The sequence below is a fragment of the Lissotriton helveticus genome, chromosome 2_1 (genome assembly GCF_964261635.1).
Source record: "Lissotriton helveticus chromosome 2_1, aLisHel1.1, whole genome shotgun sequence".
Lineage (NCBI taxonomy): Eukaryota > Metazoa > Chordata > Amphibia > Caudata > Salamandridae > Lissotriton > Lissotriton helveticus.
In genome coordinates this window covers 1685785475-1685803927 of record NC_136059.1, presented here as the reverse complement: position 1 = coordinate 1685803927, position 18453 = coordinate 1685785475, and positions in this window count along the sequence as shown.

Sequence of the window (18453 nt, the reverse complement as noted above, 5' to 3'; positions counted from 1 at the left end):
AGATCTCGATCCCCCAGACGGGAGGAACGTGCCATCAGATCACGGGACAGGAGGCACAGTACTCACCGCAGAAGTAGAAGAACACCATCTACTTCCTCTACCTGCTCCTCAAAGAGGGATTATTCACCCACGCTCTTTGACTGCCCTACCTCTAGGGTCTCTCCAATAGATGACATTAATACCTACCATGAGGTTCTGCAGAGAGGGGCTCAGAAACTCAATATCGAGATGTCTGTTCCTGAAATCACAACGACAGTGATTTTCAAGACACTTCACCAGAAGACTTCCTCTCGACCATTGCTTCCTTTGGTTCCAGGGATTCTGGACCCGGTCATGGACACTTTCCTGTCTCTAGCAACCATTAAGGCGGTGCCTGCTCGCATCCAAAAGAAGTACAAGCCAGCTACCTCGGACCCGGTCTTCGTTAAGACGGATCCACCTGCAGACTCGGTGATAGTGGCCGCAGTACGGAAAACTCATGCTGTCACCGCTACTTCCTCCGTTCCACCGGATAAGGAGAGCAGATCACAGGACTCATGGGGTCACAGGGTCTGCAATTCTGCGGCTTCTACCCTGAAGGTCTCCAGCGCGGCTGCGCTGTTAGGCCGTTACGACAGAGCGTTATGGGATTCCTTGGAACGTTTCAAGACCAAGCTGCCAAAGGAAGACCAAAAGGACTTTGACGAAATAGTTAGCGAAGGATCTCTGGTGGCAAAGCAGATGATTAGCACAGCGGCGGACGGCGCGGTGCTATCGGCGCACTCTTATGAGAGAGGACTGTTAAAACTCCTGAGGCGGAAGCCGGGAGAATTGCTGAGGTTTTTAATTCTTTGGTGTGATACTATGTACTTTTAAATTTACCTGTCACTTCTTCCCCGTGCACTCCCGCGCAGCGGATCTTAACGCTGACGAGGGAAACTACTCACCTTTGCCGACATTCTCGTGGAACACTGAAGCCACGCCCACCACCCTTAGGCCACACCCCCCGTATCCAGTACTTAAGGCGCGCTGAACTGCGAGCGCGATTAGAGGACTGTTAAAACTCCTGAGGCGGGAGGAGGAGCTACGCTAGCAACCAAGATGGCCGCATAAGCTCCCGGCTCCGCCGGAGGCTCATGAATCCTGACTCCCATCCTGATTTCCCACCGGACTCCCGTGCAGCTGAAGTGCGCCTGACTCTAAAGGTGCAATCCCGGAATCTCTAGCTGCTCGGATTGTGAAGATACGTCGTGTGCCATTCTTGGCCTAACTCAGAGTTGAAGCCGGGGCCTCGAGTTCTAACCCGGCCGGGTTGGAGTTGAACAACATCGGCCGCTGGACGTGGGTGGTTCCGGTCTCCTGAAGTGGCATCTTTCCTTTTCGTTTCGGATGGTGACCTGGTGGCAGCTTTCTTTTGCAACTACGGCGGCTTTCCATATCGGCTGCTTGGACCGGGGATCCGCCGCCCGGAAGCCCCGTTGAGCTCCCGGGGTTGATGGGCTTGGTTCCTCGTTGGCGGCGACGGTACTGCGATCGTGCTTGGTAGCACCCACAGTTGTCATCTGCATTGCTTCTGCCTTGTGCCCCGGAGAAGTCGACCTCCGGGGCTCTGATACCCGCCCGGTCGCTCACCGAGGGGCGATGGAGCGGGCTGAAATTACACCGTCGCTGCACAATGTAATGGCCGCCATTGGGGAGCTCCGCAAACGAGTCACCGCCACCTTCCAGAGGATGATCGTAACGGTCGATCACATCTGCCGGAGACCGGACTCCGATCCTTTGTTGGTTATGAGCCGGGATGCCTTACCCGCGGCGCAAGCTTCGATTGCTACCGAGGACCCTGGGCGGCTGTCGGACTTGGAAATTTCTCGCGACCCTAAGATGGTGGCGAGCGAGCCCGAAAGTACTGGCTGTGTGTTTGGCCCTCTATCGATGCCGCCAGGGATTGATGTGACTATTTCTATACTTCAGTCTGTCTTCTCCACAGACTATCGGATTTATACCTTGCCTCTTTCAGAGAATGCTCAAAAACGCTGTGCTGACTTATCGTTGTTGGGCAGTGGACCTGGTTTGACTTTTGAACTTTGTCAGCGTTTATCCTGGTATCACTCCTTCTGTGGTGTCTTTGATCCGTTTCTGTCTTTGGATGCTCTTGTTGTGATGGCGGTTCGAATGGTCAGGGCTCGCATGAAGACTCGTAGCGGCCTGATAGTATTTGATGGGGTCTGCGTAATTGATCGTCGGGGCCAGGGCTGACTTTCCTATGTTTTCTTTTGGCTCTGACGGGTGGTGTCTGTGGGAGCGAGGGCTAGACGGGATTCTGATTGTCTGAGTATTGTGTAACTGCTATGTTCGAAACGGGATTTGCTAACTCTGTGATGCCAGGGGCCGGGCGGGATGGTCCATTTTCTGTTTGTGGCTCCCCTATTGAATTTTATTGCTATAACTTGCTCAATGCTGCGATAGGGGATGTCCGCCTCTGGTGGGGAGATGGGAATCTGGGAGCCCGTATCGTTTTGTACCTTTCTCCTCCTCCAGCTTTTCCCTTCCTTGGGGTGTAGTTTAGTGGGCGACAGGCACGCTGCTAGTGGGGTTAGGTCGTAGCCATCGGCAGGGGTGTAGGGTGGGGGGTTGTTTTTTTTTTTTTTTTTTCCTTTTTTTTTTTCTATGACCTTCCTATTCCCTTTTCCTCTCTTCACAAGAACTGTGGCATATTCTCCTGATCTTTTGTCCATCATATCGGAGTGTCATATGTTCAAGTCGTATATCCTGTATTTCTGGTGGGCGGGTGCTGTTGCGATGTACTTGTGGTCATTTGCATCTTACTGTTCTGCTTCAGCTTTAAGCTGGTACTGTTCCTTTTTTTCGGTGCCTATGATCGTAGTGTATTTCTTCAACTTATTTGCCCGTCCCCAGCTGGAATGTATTTCCCCTAATGACACCTGATGTGTATATTTCTTTCTTGTGTTATACTCAATAAAAATAAATATTAAAAAAAAACTCCTGAGGCGGAAGCCGGGAGAATTGCTGATGTTTTTAATTCTTTGGTGTGATACTATGTACTTTTAAATTTACCTGTCACTTCTTCCCCGTGCACTCCCGCGCAGCGGATCTTAACGCTGATGAGGGAAACTACTCACTTTTGCCGCCATTCTCGTGGAACACTGAAGCCACGCCCACCACCCTTATGCCACACACCCCGCATCCAGTACTTAAGGCGCGCTGAACTGCGAGCGCAATTAGAGGACTGTTAAAACTCCTGAGGCGGAAGCCGGGAGAATTGCTGATGTTTTTAATTCTTTGGTGTGATACTATGTACTTTTAAATTTACCTGTCACTTCTTCCCCGTGCACTCCCGCGCAGCGGATCTTAACGCTGACGTGGGAAACTACTCACTTTTGCCGCCATTCTCGTGTAACACCGAAGCCACGCCCACCACACTTAGGCCACGCCCCCTTCACAATATAAAAATGTGCATCCCCTGGACGCACAACGGACGAGCACAGCGGGGGCGCCTAAGGCAAGCCCGTCTGCGCCTGTCCGCGACCGGACCGCGTCCAGCGCCAGCCACGCTGCCGGTGAGCGGTTAGATACTAAGAGGATAGCCTGGTCCAGGTCAGAACTATTGGAGCTGAACACAGCTAAACCTTGTCAGGCGCCCAGGTTTGATCTGGCCAATTATGAGTTACCACCATCATGCTTGCTTTGTTGCAAAACACTCTGGGATGGTTCGCTACAAAAAAATTCATATTCAAAAACAAAAAGCAGATTTACAGTAAACTCCTCTGCTACTCTTTTTAGGGCTGGACTACTGAACTGTAGATCCCTCCCTAGGCATGCTGATGATATTTGGCTGCTAATGGCGGATTCTGAGTGGGACGCCTTATTTCTCACAGAAACATGGCTTAATGAAGACAATATGGCCTCCATCCCTCTGGCTGTCCCGCCGGGCTTCAAATTAAGCTTCTCAAACAGAGAGAAGGATAGAAGGGGTGGCGGAGTGGCTATTATCTTCAAGGATAAATACACATTGGCGTCCTCTACACCTACCACTATCTCTGGTATAGAGGGGCTACACTTCTGCCTTCAAATCAACCCCCAACTGTCTTTAGCTGGCCTGATTAATTACAGACCCCCGGATTGCTCTTCGACAAATACCTATGAACTTATGGACTTTATAGTCCAAAGTTCTCTAGCCCACCCACACTATATTATAGTAGGTGACTTCAATGTCCACGCAGACAGACCTGATTGCCCTCAGGCCACTCAACTTATCACAACGCTGCAAGCCGCCAACCTAATTCAAATCATTTCTGGACCAACGCACCGGGCAGGCCATATGTTGGATTTAATCTTTTCCAACATATTGGATACTACAGCTAAAACTCCGCAGCCATTGCTATGGACGGATACTTTTTTTATTCCATTTTCAATCTCATTCCCATCCCACTACCAGACAATGGGGAAACGTTCTTATGTGCGGAGAAAATGGGATAACATATCTGAAGACACCCTATGTCCTGCCCTTGCAGCCGCCCCCCCAGCCCTGACTATGGACGTAAACTCTGACGCAGTGGCATTGAATCACTGGATTGGCAACACGGTGGAATCCATTGCTCCTGCAAAAGTCGCCACGTCACGTAGAGAATCTCCTTCCGCCCCTTGGTTCTCCACAGAGCTGATGGCTGAAAAAAGCAATTGTAAAAAGCTGGAGCGCCTCTGGCGGGCAAGTTATTGTGAAACAGCAAAAACTAGTTACAAAAAAGCCCTACGTGGCCTTCATCAATCTATAAAAAAAAGCCAAAAAACTATTCATTGTGACCTCCATTCAGCAAGCGGAGCAATCAAGCAAAGAAGTTTTTTAGATTTTTCAATCTTTTTTTAAACCTAGGGCTATTGAGATAGAAGTTACCCCGTCGGCGAAACTCTGTGAAGAAATCTCGGACTTCTTTGATAATAAAATTGTGAAAGTCTATGATACCTTCACGAGTCCCGAGCCCACAGTTATGGCGGACATGGCTAAAAATGAGCTGCCCTCCATATCCCTAGCTCAATTTCATCCTATCTCCCTCCCTGAGGCTCTGAAGGAAATACAAAAATGCAAATCAGGGGCCCATGATGACCCCTGCCCGCCTAAGTTCTGGAAAATGATGTCGGACGCAATTGTATTACCTCTCCTACATATATGGAATACGTCAGTTGAAACAGGCACGTTTCCTGATTGTTGGAAACATGCCACACTTCTCCCTCTGAAAAAGAAGCCCAGCGGTGCTCCCGATGACCTAAGTAATCTCCGTCCAATCTCCCTTCTAGCAGCCCCAGGTAAAATGCTCGAAAAGCTGATACAACGACAACTGAACAGCTTTATCGAGGAAAAAGGGATTTTACATGAAACACAGTCAGGTTTCAGGTCAGGCTTCAGCACCGAGACCGCCCTTATCGAGGTTGCTGAGTCGATTAGGTGGTCCTTAGATTCAGGAGCATCAGCCATGCTGGTGCTCCTGGATCTATCAGCCGCATTTGATACGGTGGATCATGACAGATTGCTGCTACGGTTGAAGGACATAGGTCTGGAAGATAGGGCACTGAGCTGGCTCCGATCCTATCTTACAGATCGTTCCCAGAAAGTGGCATTGGGCACCTTTTCCTCTAAACGCCTTTGGTGTGGCGTCCCTCAAGGGTCGGCACTCAGCCCTCTGCTTTTTAATGTTTATTTAGCCCCACTTTTTACCCTGATTGCCAAATGGGGGTTAAGGCGATTTCGTATGCAGATGATACGCAATTAGTCTTCCCCTATTTGGATGCGTCGGAGGCAGCTTTTAGTCAAATGAGGGGCTGCCTTCGAGATGTGGCTAGCTGGATGAATGCAAACAAATTAAAATTGAATGCTAGCAAAACGGAGGTAATATTTTTGGGGAAAAACACACATCCCCCTTCGGACCTGTGGTGGCCTCCTGAAATGGGTCCACCACCATCCCCCGGAACCAATGCGAAGAATTTGGGAGTAAGATGGGACGAGAATCTTTCTTTTTCCTCTCACATACAGCAAGTCACTACTGGCTGTCTGCACAAACTCAGAAACCTCCGCAAGTTCCTTTCTTTTCTACCAGAAGAGTGTCGCAAAATGGTAGTCCATGCGACCATTATATCCAGATTGGACTACGCGGACGGCCTCTATCTCGGCCTGCCTAAATATCTAGTGCAACGCCTGCAGACCGTGCAGAATGCGGCTGCGAGACTGATAAAGCACATTCCTTTCAGACAGCGCGTCTCTCCGCATCTGCGCAAACTGCACTGGCTCCCAGTGACAAGTAGAATAAAATTCAAAGTTCTTACCCTGGCGTTTAGAGCACTAAGAGGGACCTGCCCTAATTACTTAAAACTCAGACTTCCCCGCTACCATCAGGAGAGGCACTTACGATCTAACTCCTTGCTTCAACTACTCGTCCCACGAGCTAGAAAAGCCAGACTTGGGGGCAGGTCTTTTTCTGTCGGCACGGCGAAACTTTGGAACGCCTTGCCTTCTGCTATTCAATCTGCTACGACAGAATCTAGCTTTAAGAAGCTTCTAAAGACCTGGCTCTTTATGCAGAAAATCTAAGCAACCCCTGTGCCTCCTGCCTTGCTGAAGTACTCTACCAGCGCCGGGACACCTCCTCGTGAGGTAGCTGTTCGCGCTCTACAAGTATCAGTATTATTATATTATTATTATATACGCCAGGAGATCATCCTGGTTGAGATTGACATGCCTCAAACCGGATGCGCAGCACAGAATCTTAAACCTCCCCTTTTTTGGTTCCTCTCTCTTCAGCACGCACGCAGACGAAGAGATGAGTAGAATAAAAACCGAGCTGGACACTCTCAAGGCAGTCGGTTTGGAAAAGAAGAAGAAGTTTAAGTGTCGGTACAGACCCAACCAGCGCAAGGGGCCTCAGCAGAGGGTTCAAACCCCTGAGTGGTCCCAGAACAAGAACCAGGGCAAGTCCTAGTTTCAGGGAAGAAAGTCCAACAGTGGTAGAGGTGGTCACCAACAACAATCCTCTACCACAGCGAGAGGAGGGAAGTCATGAACAATGGCTCCCTCTGGCGCCATTGTCCACTCCGGTGGGAGGAAGTACTTCACTACATCTGGCAGAGTGGTGCAGCATCACAAAAGATCGTTGGGTGCTGATTATACTGCGCAATGGATACGTGCTACGTTTCTGTGTGCTTCCAAAAGACATACCTTCGAAAAACTCTCGACCTCACCAGCTAAAGCTGCTTCGAAAGGAGGTAAAGGCGCTTCTGCAAAAGCAAGCTATAGAAGAAGTTCCTCCCTCCCAAAGAGGAAGAGGGGTTTACTCCAGGTACTTTCTTGTCCCCAAAAAAGATCAGGAGCACAAGTTCCGTCCTATCCTAGACCTTCGTCTTCTCAACAAGGTCCTAGTGAAAGAGAAGTTTCGCATGTTGGCCCTGCACCAAATATGTCCACATCTAAAAGTAGGGGATTGGATGTGTTTGGTGGACCTACAAGATGCGTAATTTCATATTCCGATTGCACAACATCATCGCAAGTACCTGCGGTTTGTGGTCGGCCACAAACACTACCAGTACAAAGTCCTGCCCTTCGGGCTCAAGTCGGCTCCTCGAGTCTTCACCAAGTGCATGGCAGTGGTGGCAGCCTTCCTGCACAGAGAAGGTCTCTTCGTCTATCCATACTTGGACGACTGGCTTCTGAAAGGACCATCTCCGCTGCAAGTACGAAAAGACTTCCAAGTCTGTCTGCAGCAGTTACACAATCTCGGCCTCCATGTCAACATGGAGAAGTCAGTGCAACAGCCCACCCACACCATTCATTACCTAGGCTCCGTCTTGGACACAAGCTTGGGAAGAGCGTTTCCTTCGGAGGAGAGACTTTCTTCGATGCAGCGGAAGTGCAGGATGCTTCTACAGGGACGGAATCCAACAGTCCGGCAGGTGGCATCCCTGCTGGGATCCATGGCTTCCTGCATCTTTCTCATCCCCAACGCCAGGCTGAGAATGCGCTCGTTGCAACAAACTTTGGTGGACCAGTGGGATCAATCGACAGGTCGCTGGGAAGATCGGATCAGTCTCTCCCAGGCAGCGAGGTCCTCCATCAAATGGTGGACTCAGCCTCTGAATCTGTTGGTGGGAGTCCCTTTTCACCAACCAATTCCAGTACAGTCGGTGATGACCGATGCCTCTCTTCAAGGCTGGGGGGCACACATGGGGTGCCTCCAGATACAAGGACAGTGGTCGGCAGAAGAACAATCCTACCACATCAACATGATAGAGCTGCGAGCAGTTCACCTGGCACTGAAAGCTTTTCTGCCTGCCTTCAAATCCAGCTCGGTCCTGGTCCAGACCGACAACACGACCACCATGTTCTACCTGAACAAACAGGGTGGTACACGGTCACGCCCTCTCTCCCTGGAAGCCCAGGCGATCTGGCAATGGCTGCTCGCCCGGAACCGGTCGGTGGTGGCAGTGCACTTTCCAGGGGAGCAAAACATCAAGGCAGACGCGCTCAGCAGGCACTTTGCAGATCAGCCAGACTGGGTGCTAAACGACGAGGTGGTGGCAGACCTTTTCCATCGATGGGGTCGTCCAGCAATAGATTTGTTCGCAGACAACGAAAACAAAAAATGCTGCGCCTTCGTGTCCAGATTCCACCGTCCAGAGACCAGAGGAATGCGGTTTTGATGGATTGGTCAGGAACATTTGCCTACGCCTTTCCTCCCCTGCCTCTGATCCCGAAGGTGGTGTCCAAGCTCATCAGATCCAACATGCAGATGATTCTGATAGCTCCAGACTGGCCAAGGCAGTGGTGGTACCCAGACCTTCTTCATCTGTCGGTACTTCCACACAGGAGACTACCTTGCAGTCTGGACCTGCTGACCAAGATGGGCGGAAGGATTCTTCATCCCAACCTTCCCTCGCTGAACTTGACAGCATGGCTCCTCAGGTCCTGCAATACGGACATTTGAAACTGCCTCCTGATTGCATGCACATTTTAAAAGAGGCTAAGCGACCCTCCACAAGAGCGTCGTATGCGTTTAAGTGAAAGAGGTTTTTTCTTTGGTGTAGAAAGCATCACCTCGATCCAACGAAGGGGCAGGAGGATGTCATTCTCCCTTACCTTCTGTACTTAGCGAGATCTGGGTTGAAGTATGCTTCTATCAGGGTGCATTTGTCGGCCATTACGGCGTACAGGAAGTCACCTAGCCAACCCTCTTTTTTTTCCAGATGCAGGTAGTCAAGGACTTCTTACAGGGGCTGAAGAAGGTTTATCCCCCTGTTCGAAACCCTTCCCCTCCATGGGAGTTGAACCTGGTGTTATCTAGGTTGATGGGCCCGCCTTTTGAGGCCATCCACAGAGCCTCCTTGCAGCATTTTTCGTGGAATTCTGCTTTTCTGGTAGCCATTACATCAGCGCGCAGAGTAAGCGAAATTCAAGCGCTGTGTACGAAAGAGCCTTACACTGTCTTCCACCGCAACAGAGTAGTCTTGAGGGCGCACCCATCTTTCCTCCCGAAGGTTGGGTCTGATTTTCATATCAATCAGTCCATCTCCCTCCCATCCCTTTTCCCTAACCCTGCGACCCCAGCTGAGCGGTCGCTGCATTCCTTGGACCTCAAAAGAGTCCTTAAATTCTACTTAGAGAGTACCAAGGGTATAAGGAAAAAGGATCAGTTATTTGTCAATTATGGCGCCATGAGAACAGGGTGCCCAGCGGCTAAGAGATCCATTTCCAGGATGGTTCGTATCCTGCATTAACCTAGCTTATCAACTGGCGAAAAGACCCTTACTGGTGTCGCCTAAGGCACATTCCACAAGGGGGAACGTGGCCACAGTGGCTTTCTTACATGATGTCCCCATGTCAGAAATTTGCAAGGCTGCAACCTAGAGATCGGTCCATACCTTTACGAGGCACTACTGCCTAGAATCCGATTTCAGGGCTGACACTCAAGTAGGCCAGGCTTCCTTGAGGAATCTGTTTGGATAGCCAGCTGTCTGGCCAAGCTTAGTTCTGCTAAGCTTTTTGGTTATATTACTATCTTACTCCTTTTCCCGCAGGGAGATGAGATGAGGTGAGGCTCGCTATTCTATTCTAATGCTTATGACTATTGATGAGGATCCCCTGGAAGAGAAGGATTAGTTACTTACCTGTAATCCTAGTTCTCTTCCAGGGGTATCCTCATCAAAGTCATAAGCAACCCTCCCGCCTCCATGGGCAAAGGACTTTGTTCCTTTTTGGAAATATTGTTCATTCTTTGTGCCATGGCTTTTTCAGTCTCCGCAAAGAACAACTGAGCCAACTGCCACCCCTGAGGCATGATGGGAAGCTGGGGGTCAGGAGTGCCTTAAAGGCACGGTGTCAGTTTATTTCTATGTTGCTATGAGTTAGCTTTTCAGTCTTTTTAGACTGTGATTTGCAATGCAGCCTGGGAGCTGTCTATGCTTTCAGTTCTGTATGGGATTCTGCTGTGCACTTAAAACAGTTTCAAAACATGTTTTATTGGTGTTTTTCCCTATTTCTAATGCATGTTTTATCATGTTATTATGGGAAGTCCTTACATCATGATTCAGCTCTGATGTGTATAAGGCTGCAGTTGCTTATTTGTGTATATATATATATATATATATATAAAATCTCTCCATACTAATATTATAAAGAGAGAGCCCAAACCTTTGAGGCGGGTAATCTCAGTAACCACAGCACCAATCACAACACCCAATACAGCGTTGGAAAGGGCAGTTGCAGCAGAAGGACATAGGCTATGCAGACGACCACCATATACATTTAAAAGGTAAAAGAACCGTGCCAGCAAAGCAGTCCCTTGTGGGCGTGTCTGCGTTCTGCTGTGGGCGTGTGCTGGGGGTGTGTGGTATGTTCCGCCCTTCATGCCATGCGAGTCGTAATTGCGCCGCATCAAGGGGCACGCTGGGGGCGTGACAAACGCTGTGGGCGTGTGTCCGCACTGTGGGCGTGTGTCTGCCCTTCATGCCATGTGAAGCGCCAATTACGCAATTGCGCCGCATCAAGGGGCACGCTGGGGGCGTGACAAACGCTGGGGGCATGTGCTACGTTCCGCACTTCATGCCATCTGGGTCGTACATTAATCAGATCGTCTGCTGTGGCCGTGTGCTGGGGGCGTCAAAAAGGCGCTCACCTCGAAGCGTGGTAAGTAACCATTCGCAAGACTCCCTTGGGGGATTGCCCGTTGTCTCACACATATTGGGGGTGCCGAATGCAGTGTGTGCCTTGTCCGGGGTGCGTCTGAAAGGGCCGAACGCAGTGTGTAGCTTGGCCTGGGTGCGTCTAAAAAGTACTCGGGCCGAAGAGCGTCGGTGTGGGTCATAAAAAAAATAAGAACAGCGGGAAACAATCATTCAAGACTCACACAATTCTAATTGTTAGATGGTCGCCGCTGGCCCTCAAGTGGGGACACACGCGACTGAGCGTGTCTGCGGGGACAATTACTGCAGCCTCTCATGCGCGCTGTTACGGAACTATCACCAATTTACACGCGCCTGCTAACATCAGCCAGGGCTGTAGCCGGGCTCAGGCGGCGGATCACTACACTAATTACATGCGCCTGCTAACATGAACCAGGGCTGCATCTGGGCCCCAAGCGGGGGGACACGCGCCTGCTAACATCAACCAGGGCTGCAGCTGGGCCTCAAGCAGGGGAACACGCGAATGACCGTATCTGAATACACACATTCTATTTCATAACCGGACAACATTGGGACGGGCTGCTAGTATAATTATATATATGTGGGGCACATATATTATTGTGTTTCCGGGGTCCTGCGCATGGGCGGGAATATTCTAATGCTTATGACTGGAAGAGAACAAGGATTACAGGTAAGTAACTTATCTGTCTATGCTACCTTCTTATGTCTTGCCTAGAGGTAGTTTTTATTTTCTTATGTGATCAAAAAATCTATTAAAAAAGAGGCATTTATATATGTATGTACTTATATAGACGTCTGTAAAACCGAGCTACAAATCCACTTAAGTAAACTGTTAGGTTTATTGTAGAAGTAATAGGTACTGCGTAGCTGTGTTGATCTGTGAAGGGTTCACCAGCAACTGACCAGTGGTACACTTAAAATATTCCAATAAAGAATAGAGAATGTAAAGATATACCAAAGTTCCACAAACAATGATGGGTGACAGAAACCTCAACCCAGTACTCACCACTACATTACCTCTTCCCTCTTGTTGATTTGTTTTTTTATTACCATTAACTAACTCGACTAAACATACAAAACAAAAGATAAAAGAAAGGCAAAACAAGAAAAACAAACATGCCTTAGTAAGCAAACAAACAAAAAAACTATGAACAGAAGAATATCATTCAACAAAGCTTGAAAAGCTGAACAAAAATACACATGTTTACTGTGTCCGAAACCACAGAAAAAAGCTCAGTGAACTCTTATTGCAACAGCACGTTGCTTGCTCCTTCATGGTCCAATGAGTACATCTTCAGTGCCTCCATCTGTTACCGCACCCGAACAGTTATTCCTATTATTACACTCCTCATAGTTTCCCATGCTGGCATTTTCCTCGTGCTCTTGCTGATTTTTCAACTTTATCACCTTGGCAATGTTCCAATTCTTCTTATTTACTTTTACAGCATTAGTACACACCATGTCTAAAATCAAAGGTTCAGAAAATGTCATACGTCTCTTTGTTGTGTGAAGAGGAGCTTTAATCACACCACATCTCCACCCATGACTTTCTGAGAGACAGCCCTTTTCCTAGCATCAAAATAATCTTTTTGCTGTTCCTGGACCTTACCCACATTCAGTCTGACAAACTCATTTACATCTTCCATGACATTCATCTTTATCTATTTTGACATCCAACCTGGACATATTTTAGACCAAGATTTCCTGCCTCTCAAAAGACGAAACTTTGGTTGAAGAATGTGGAGTTATGCGGTAAAAGAAGAGCATAAAACGTACTGCATTCTGTACCACACACTTGCTTGCAATAGCCCACTGGACACAGTTGTTAAAAACTGTATTCATCCGATCAGTAAGTCCAATAGTTTGGGGATGATATAATGAACTCTTGCAATGATCAATTCCCCTCTGTTTCAAGAATCTTTGAAAATATGCATTCACGAATTGTACGCCATTATCGAAAACAATGGAAGATGGAAACCCTTCTCTTATGAAAATATCCTTAAGGAAGTCACTCACGTTTTTAGAAGTAGGTTGTCCCAGAAACTGAACTTCATGCCACTTCGAATAGTAGTCTACGACCACCACAGGTAATCTAGATGAAGCTGGTAGTAAGTTGAAAGGACCAACCAGATCGATACCTGCTTTTACCCATGATCTACTAGGGTAATCTATGGGTTGCATGGGAAAAACTCTTAACTTTGAACCCCTTCTCAGCACTCCCACAAACCACACACTTACCAATAAATTCATCAACACCTTTGTCTATCTTTGGCCACCAGAACACCTCTCAGTCTGTATTTGGTTAGTGTTTTCCCCCAATGTCCTTCATGTGCAGCACACATAAATCTCGTTCTCAAACTTTCGGGGGGTATTAACTGCGCTCTCCATACATCAAAATACCATCTTCCACCAAGAGTTCTTGTGAAACTTTTACTTAAGTCTGGAACTGATAGGTGATGTTTTTCTCTTTTGCCATACTTGATGACCTGTCCAAGTACCCCGTCTCTAGTCAATTCTCTCCTCCACTCCAATTCATTCACAGCACACCTCTTCACCATCAATGAACAATACAAAACAGTCATCTTGATCTTCCCTCAAATCCGTGTCAGATTCAACCTCCGGGAATCTTGAAAGAAAATCTACTCTCCCGTTCTTATTACCTGGCAAATACACCACCTCAAAATCATATTGCAGCACTTTAGTTGACAATCTTGCAATTCTAGGATATGCTCCTTGATTTTCCCACCAGAAAGAAAAGAAATCAAAGGACTGTTGTCTGTGTTCAGAACAAAGTCACTACCCCAGATGTAAGGATGAAACTTTCTTTTAGTACACCAACAGGCTAAAAGCTCTTTCTCAATCACAGAAAAATGGAGTTCTGCTCCTCTAGGTACCCTAGAGACATAACCTAGTTTTTTCCTGAATCTCTGTTGTCTTGAGTGAGGATTGCTCCCAAACCAAATCCGCTGGCATCAACAGTGATAGTACATTGGTTTGGGGATCAAACTGTTTCAGAATCCTATCACCTACCAACTGAGACGTAATCTATTCAAACACCTCCTGACAGCTCGTGCCCCACTGGAAAGGAACATTTTCTTTTAATATGTTGGTGAGTGGCTTAACTTTGAACGCATAATCGTGTACAAATCTTGAGTAACATTCACAAAGTCCAATGAAGGACTTCGGACTACCCTTGTCTACAGGTGTAGTGCCATCCACAATAGCTTTGACTAAACCCGACCTCGGTTCAACACCTTGTTGTGACACCTCATGCCCTAGATATTCACCTCTTTGAAAAACAGACATTTCTCACTTTTTGGAACAACTCCTTTGTCCTGCATGATCCCAAAGACCTGCTTAAGAGAACTCTCATGGCCCTCTCTGCTCTCACCAAAAAGCAACAGGTCATCCTGGAAAACGGTGACTCCTCTCAAGATATGACTCCTGATTCTTTCAAAAACTGCAGCCGCCGCTAACCCAAACAGCCTCCTACAATACTGGTATGAGCCAATTGGTGACACGAATGCCGTAAGATGTCTCGAAGATGGGTCTAGCACCATCTGATGGTATGCAGATGCTAGATCTAACTTCGTGAACCATTTTGATCTATTTATCATCAACAATTTAGTCATTTTTGGCAAGGGATGTGAATCAACCCTGATGTTCTCATTTAAACTGCGTAGATCCACACAAACGTGTAGATTCCCATTTGTTTCCTTGCTACGACCTAGAGTGAACCCCATAAGGAGGATCTGGTTCTATAATGCCCTTAGCACACAACTCATTAAGTTCTTTCTCCAAACTTTCTCTTATGCTTAAAGGTACACTCCAAAGTTTGTTTTACAGGGATGGTACCATCTTTTACTCATCTCATGAGCAAAACCTATGAATTTTACCCAAACCACCACTGAAAACTGTGGGCAACTATTTGCTAATGCTTTCAGTGTAATCAGACAAATCAACCACACTAACTTGCTCTTTAGTACGAGGTATAAGAACCATTTGAAACAACCCTTGGTGAAACCATCCCAGGATTGACAACCCTTTGATAGCCACATAGACTTTACCAAGAACTATCCTTCCCTTACATATTAAAACGTCTTTAAAAAAACAGCCAACTCAATTCTTGCCCCTCATAAGAAACAAGACCTCTGTCGAGGGGTTCCAAACACCACGTTACTTCAAATAACTCTTGAGTAATCATGGTTATCCTTGCGCCAGAATCCACTAACAAGTTCAATCGCTTATCTCCTACAACAATCTCAAGATACGGATCTACACATGTAGATGTGTCCCCAACAATGACCTCTGTTCACTAGTTCACTTCCCACAACACGCTTCCCACTTTGACATATTGTAGCAAAATGCCCAAATTTGCCACAATTTCTACACATTTATTTTTTTTGCCGTGCAAAACATATTTAATTTTGGATGAGTAGAACTTCCAGACCTAAAACACGTCACTTTGCTTGAAAAAAGGCGTTTTTTCTGGATGTGGCACAACAGAAGGATTGAGATCCTTAACCCTGACAACAGTCTCATCAATCTTGTTCTCCAACTCTTTTACCAATGCCTTAGATAATTCAATGCTTTTTGCCACATGGATTGTTTCCTCTAACAATGGATTGCCGATAGATAGCAACTTTTGTTGTATGGTCTTGCCAGAACGCTCATAGATGTACTGATCCCTGATTAGCTGCTCCGTAAATCCTTCAATCTGACAATCTGCGCTTAATTGCCTGAGCGCAGAGACAAATATGTCCACATCCCCTCCAGACAACTGGTCTCTTTTAAAGAATTTGTGTTGAATGACTACAAGACTGGGCTGAACATCAAAATGCAATTCCAGTTTTCTTACTGTTTCTACATATTTATTAATACCTTCCTCTCCTTGGTCTCTCCCCATTGGTGGCAAATGTTTGAAGACTGATCTGCCCTCAAACCCCGACAGTATAACAAGTATTTTTTCCTTTCAGTGCAATACCTGAATGCCCCAATTGCCCCAAGGTATGTCACAAATGCATCATACCATTTCTTCCAGACGATTGGTGGATTTCCTGGTGCCTCCAGAAAAGACGGTGGTGCTGTAACAGATTGCATGTTAATATAAGAATTTTCTTTTTAACTATGTTGTAAATACCTTCTCAATACCCTATTTAACCTACACTGCTACTAAATTACGACTCAAAAACAATTGAGGATTTGTACAACGGGAAATACAGAAGCAAGGAAAAAAGAATAGAAAAGAAATGGATAAGAACAAAAACAATTATAGAGTGTTTGTCCCTTATTTGATAGCAAAAGAAATTGCCACTTGCCCCTGTCGCTGTGCAAATGGACATGCACGATGGATCAAATTACAACAAAGGTGTGCACATCACTGCATTTAAAATTCCAAATGCATTAAAAACTCACAAAAGGGTGTGTGTGTCACTGAGCTGAGAGACTCACCAGAACACTGCTGTAACCTAAGATGTCTAATTGTATTTGAACCTTGTGTTGTGCATATCACTGCAAAAGCAATTACCAAGAAATGCAAAATTCTAACTTTCTTCAAGATGTGTGCATCACCACGTAGCAACAACCAGGCAATTTTTTAACTGACCTGCATTGCCAATTGTACTAACAGCATGACATATGCCCCTTGCTCTCCAAAAATGTCAACTGATAAAACGTTAACGCATACACGATGATTGAAGGTTGAATGCCAACGAGTGCAGAGCAAGTGATCTGGCAACCACAACTTCCAAATGGCTGCTACATAAGTTCCGTTTACCTGCAAGTGTTATATGTCACTTACTGCCACTATGAAATAACCGCTGGGTACAAAATGCATCAGCTAGAATGCTGATCTTTGTAGGACATTCCTGTGTGCATCCTTGCGCATGTGCACAAACCACATACCTGTGCGGAAGACAGCTTGTCCATGAAATACCGCTCGTAGCCTGGAATAAAGTACTTCACCTCTTGATGCTCCTGAGTACGGCGAGGCTTCATCCAAACCACTGATTGATACTGATGAAGGCTTGCTGTAGCTGAAGATCCGGAAACAAGTAATTCCAGAACACTCCTCTCTGTGGGGTCAGCAGTACCTGTCGATCGTCGCCATAACATTTGTAGTAACGAGCTACAAATCTACTTATTAAACCGTTAGGTTTACTGTAGAAGTAAAAGGTACTGTGCAGCAGTGTTGATCTGTGAAGGGTTCACCAGCAACTGACCAACTGTACATATAAAACATTCCAACAAAGAATAGAGACTGTAAAGACATACCAAATTTCCACAATCAATGCTGGGTGACAGAAACATCAACCCAGTTCTCACCACTACAACATCCTTTTGCTCGACCCTCTTAATCGATGAGTTTATTCAGCATTCATTCACATTTTGCTTCTGCCTACCACTGCGCACAGCATGGGGCAAAGGATGAGCCCACTTTAATTATTAACTCTGTGGCACTCCGAGTGACTTCATTTTGCCTGATCAGCTGAGCTCTTCCACCGTGGCTTTTTTGTCATCTTTGAAATACAGTCACCTGAGGTGACACAAAGTCTATAGTAACTTTTCTTTTCCCCATTGAAAATCCTATTTTCCAGACATCTGCATTAAAAGTAATGAGTTTCTGTACCTGGTCTAAGTACACCAGCATGCAAGGAAGCACTTCTACCTTTCTGTTAACATTATATATTTTAAATGTTATTATAATGTTAGCATTATAGATTTATTTTATTATATTTTTTCATTTAAAATGTTCATTTGTGTCGCCTTTAGATGGCGGCATACTTTTTTTTTGTCTCTTTCTTTCATATACCTGCAATAAATATAAAATCTGTGATCATTAAAAATAAAACAACATTTAAAAAAAAAATCTCACGAGATTGCAAAGGCAAGACCAATTGACTTTGTCGGTGTTTGTTCAAAAAGATATCATATCTGAACATTTATTAAGGGACTGGACAACTTCTTTAATTTTTATTTTTCACACTATGAAGATAATGATGGAGTGTTTAGACATTGAATGTAATCACTTCAGAGACCGAGCTTTGAGCAGTAATTCTTATGGATATTTCTAAACACAGATGCCTCAGGCACCAGGCTGGATCTGTAAACGTTTGATCAATGCTTCTGCATGCAGGTAGCTTTCTTTCCATGCCTTGTGACACAAATCCAGATATCTGCTCCTAAACTAGTCTGTTTTTCAACATCTTGTAAAACTAGGGAACACTGTCCTGTGCACCAGGTATGCCTCTTGTTTCTGAGCTCAGTCCATAA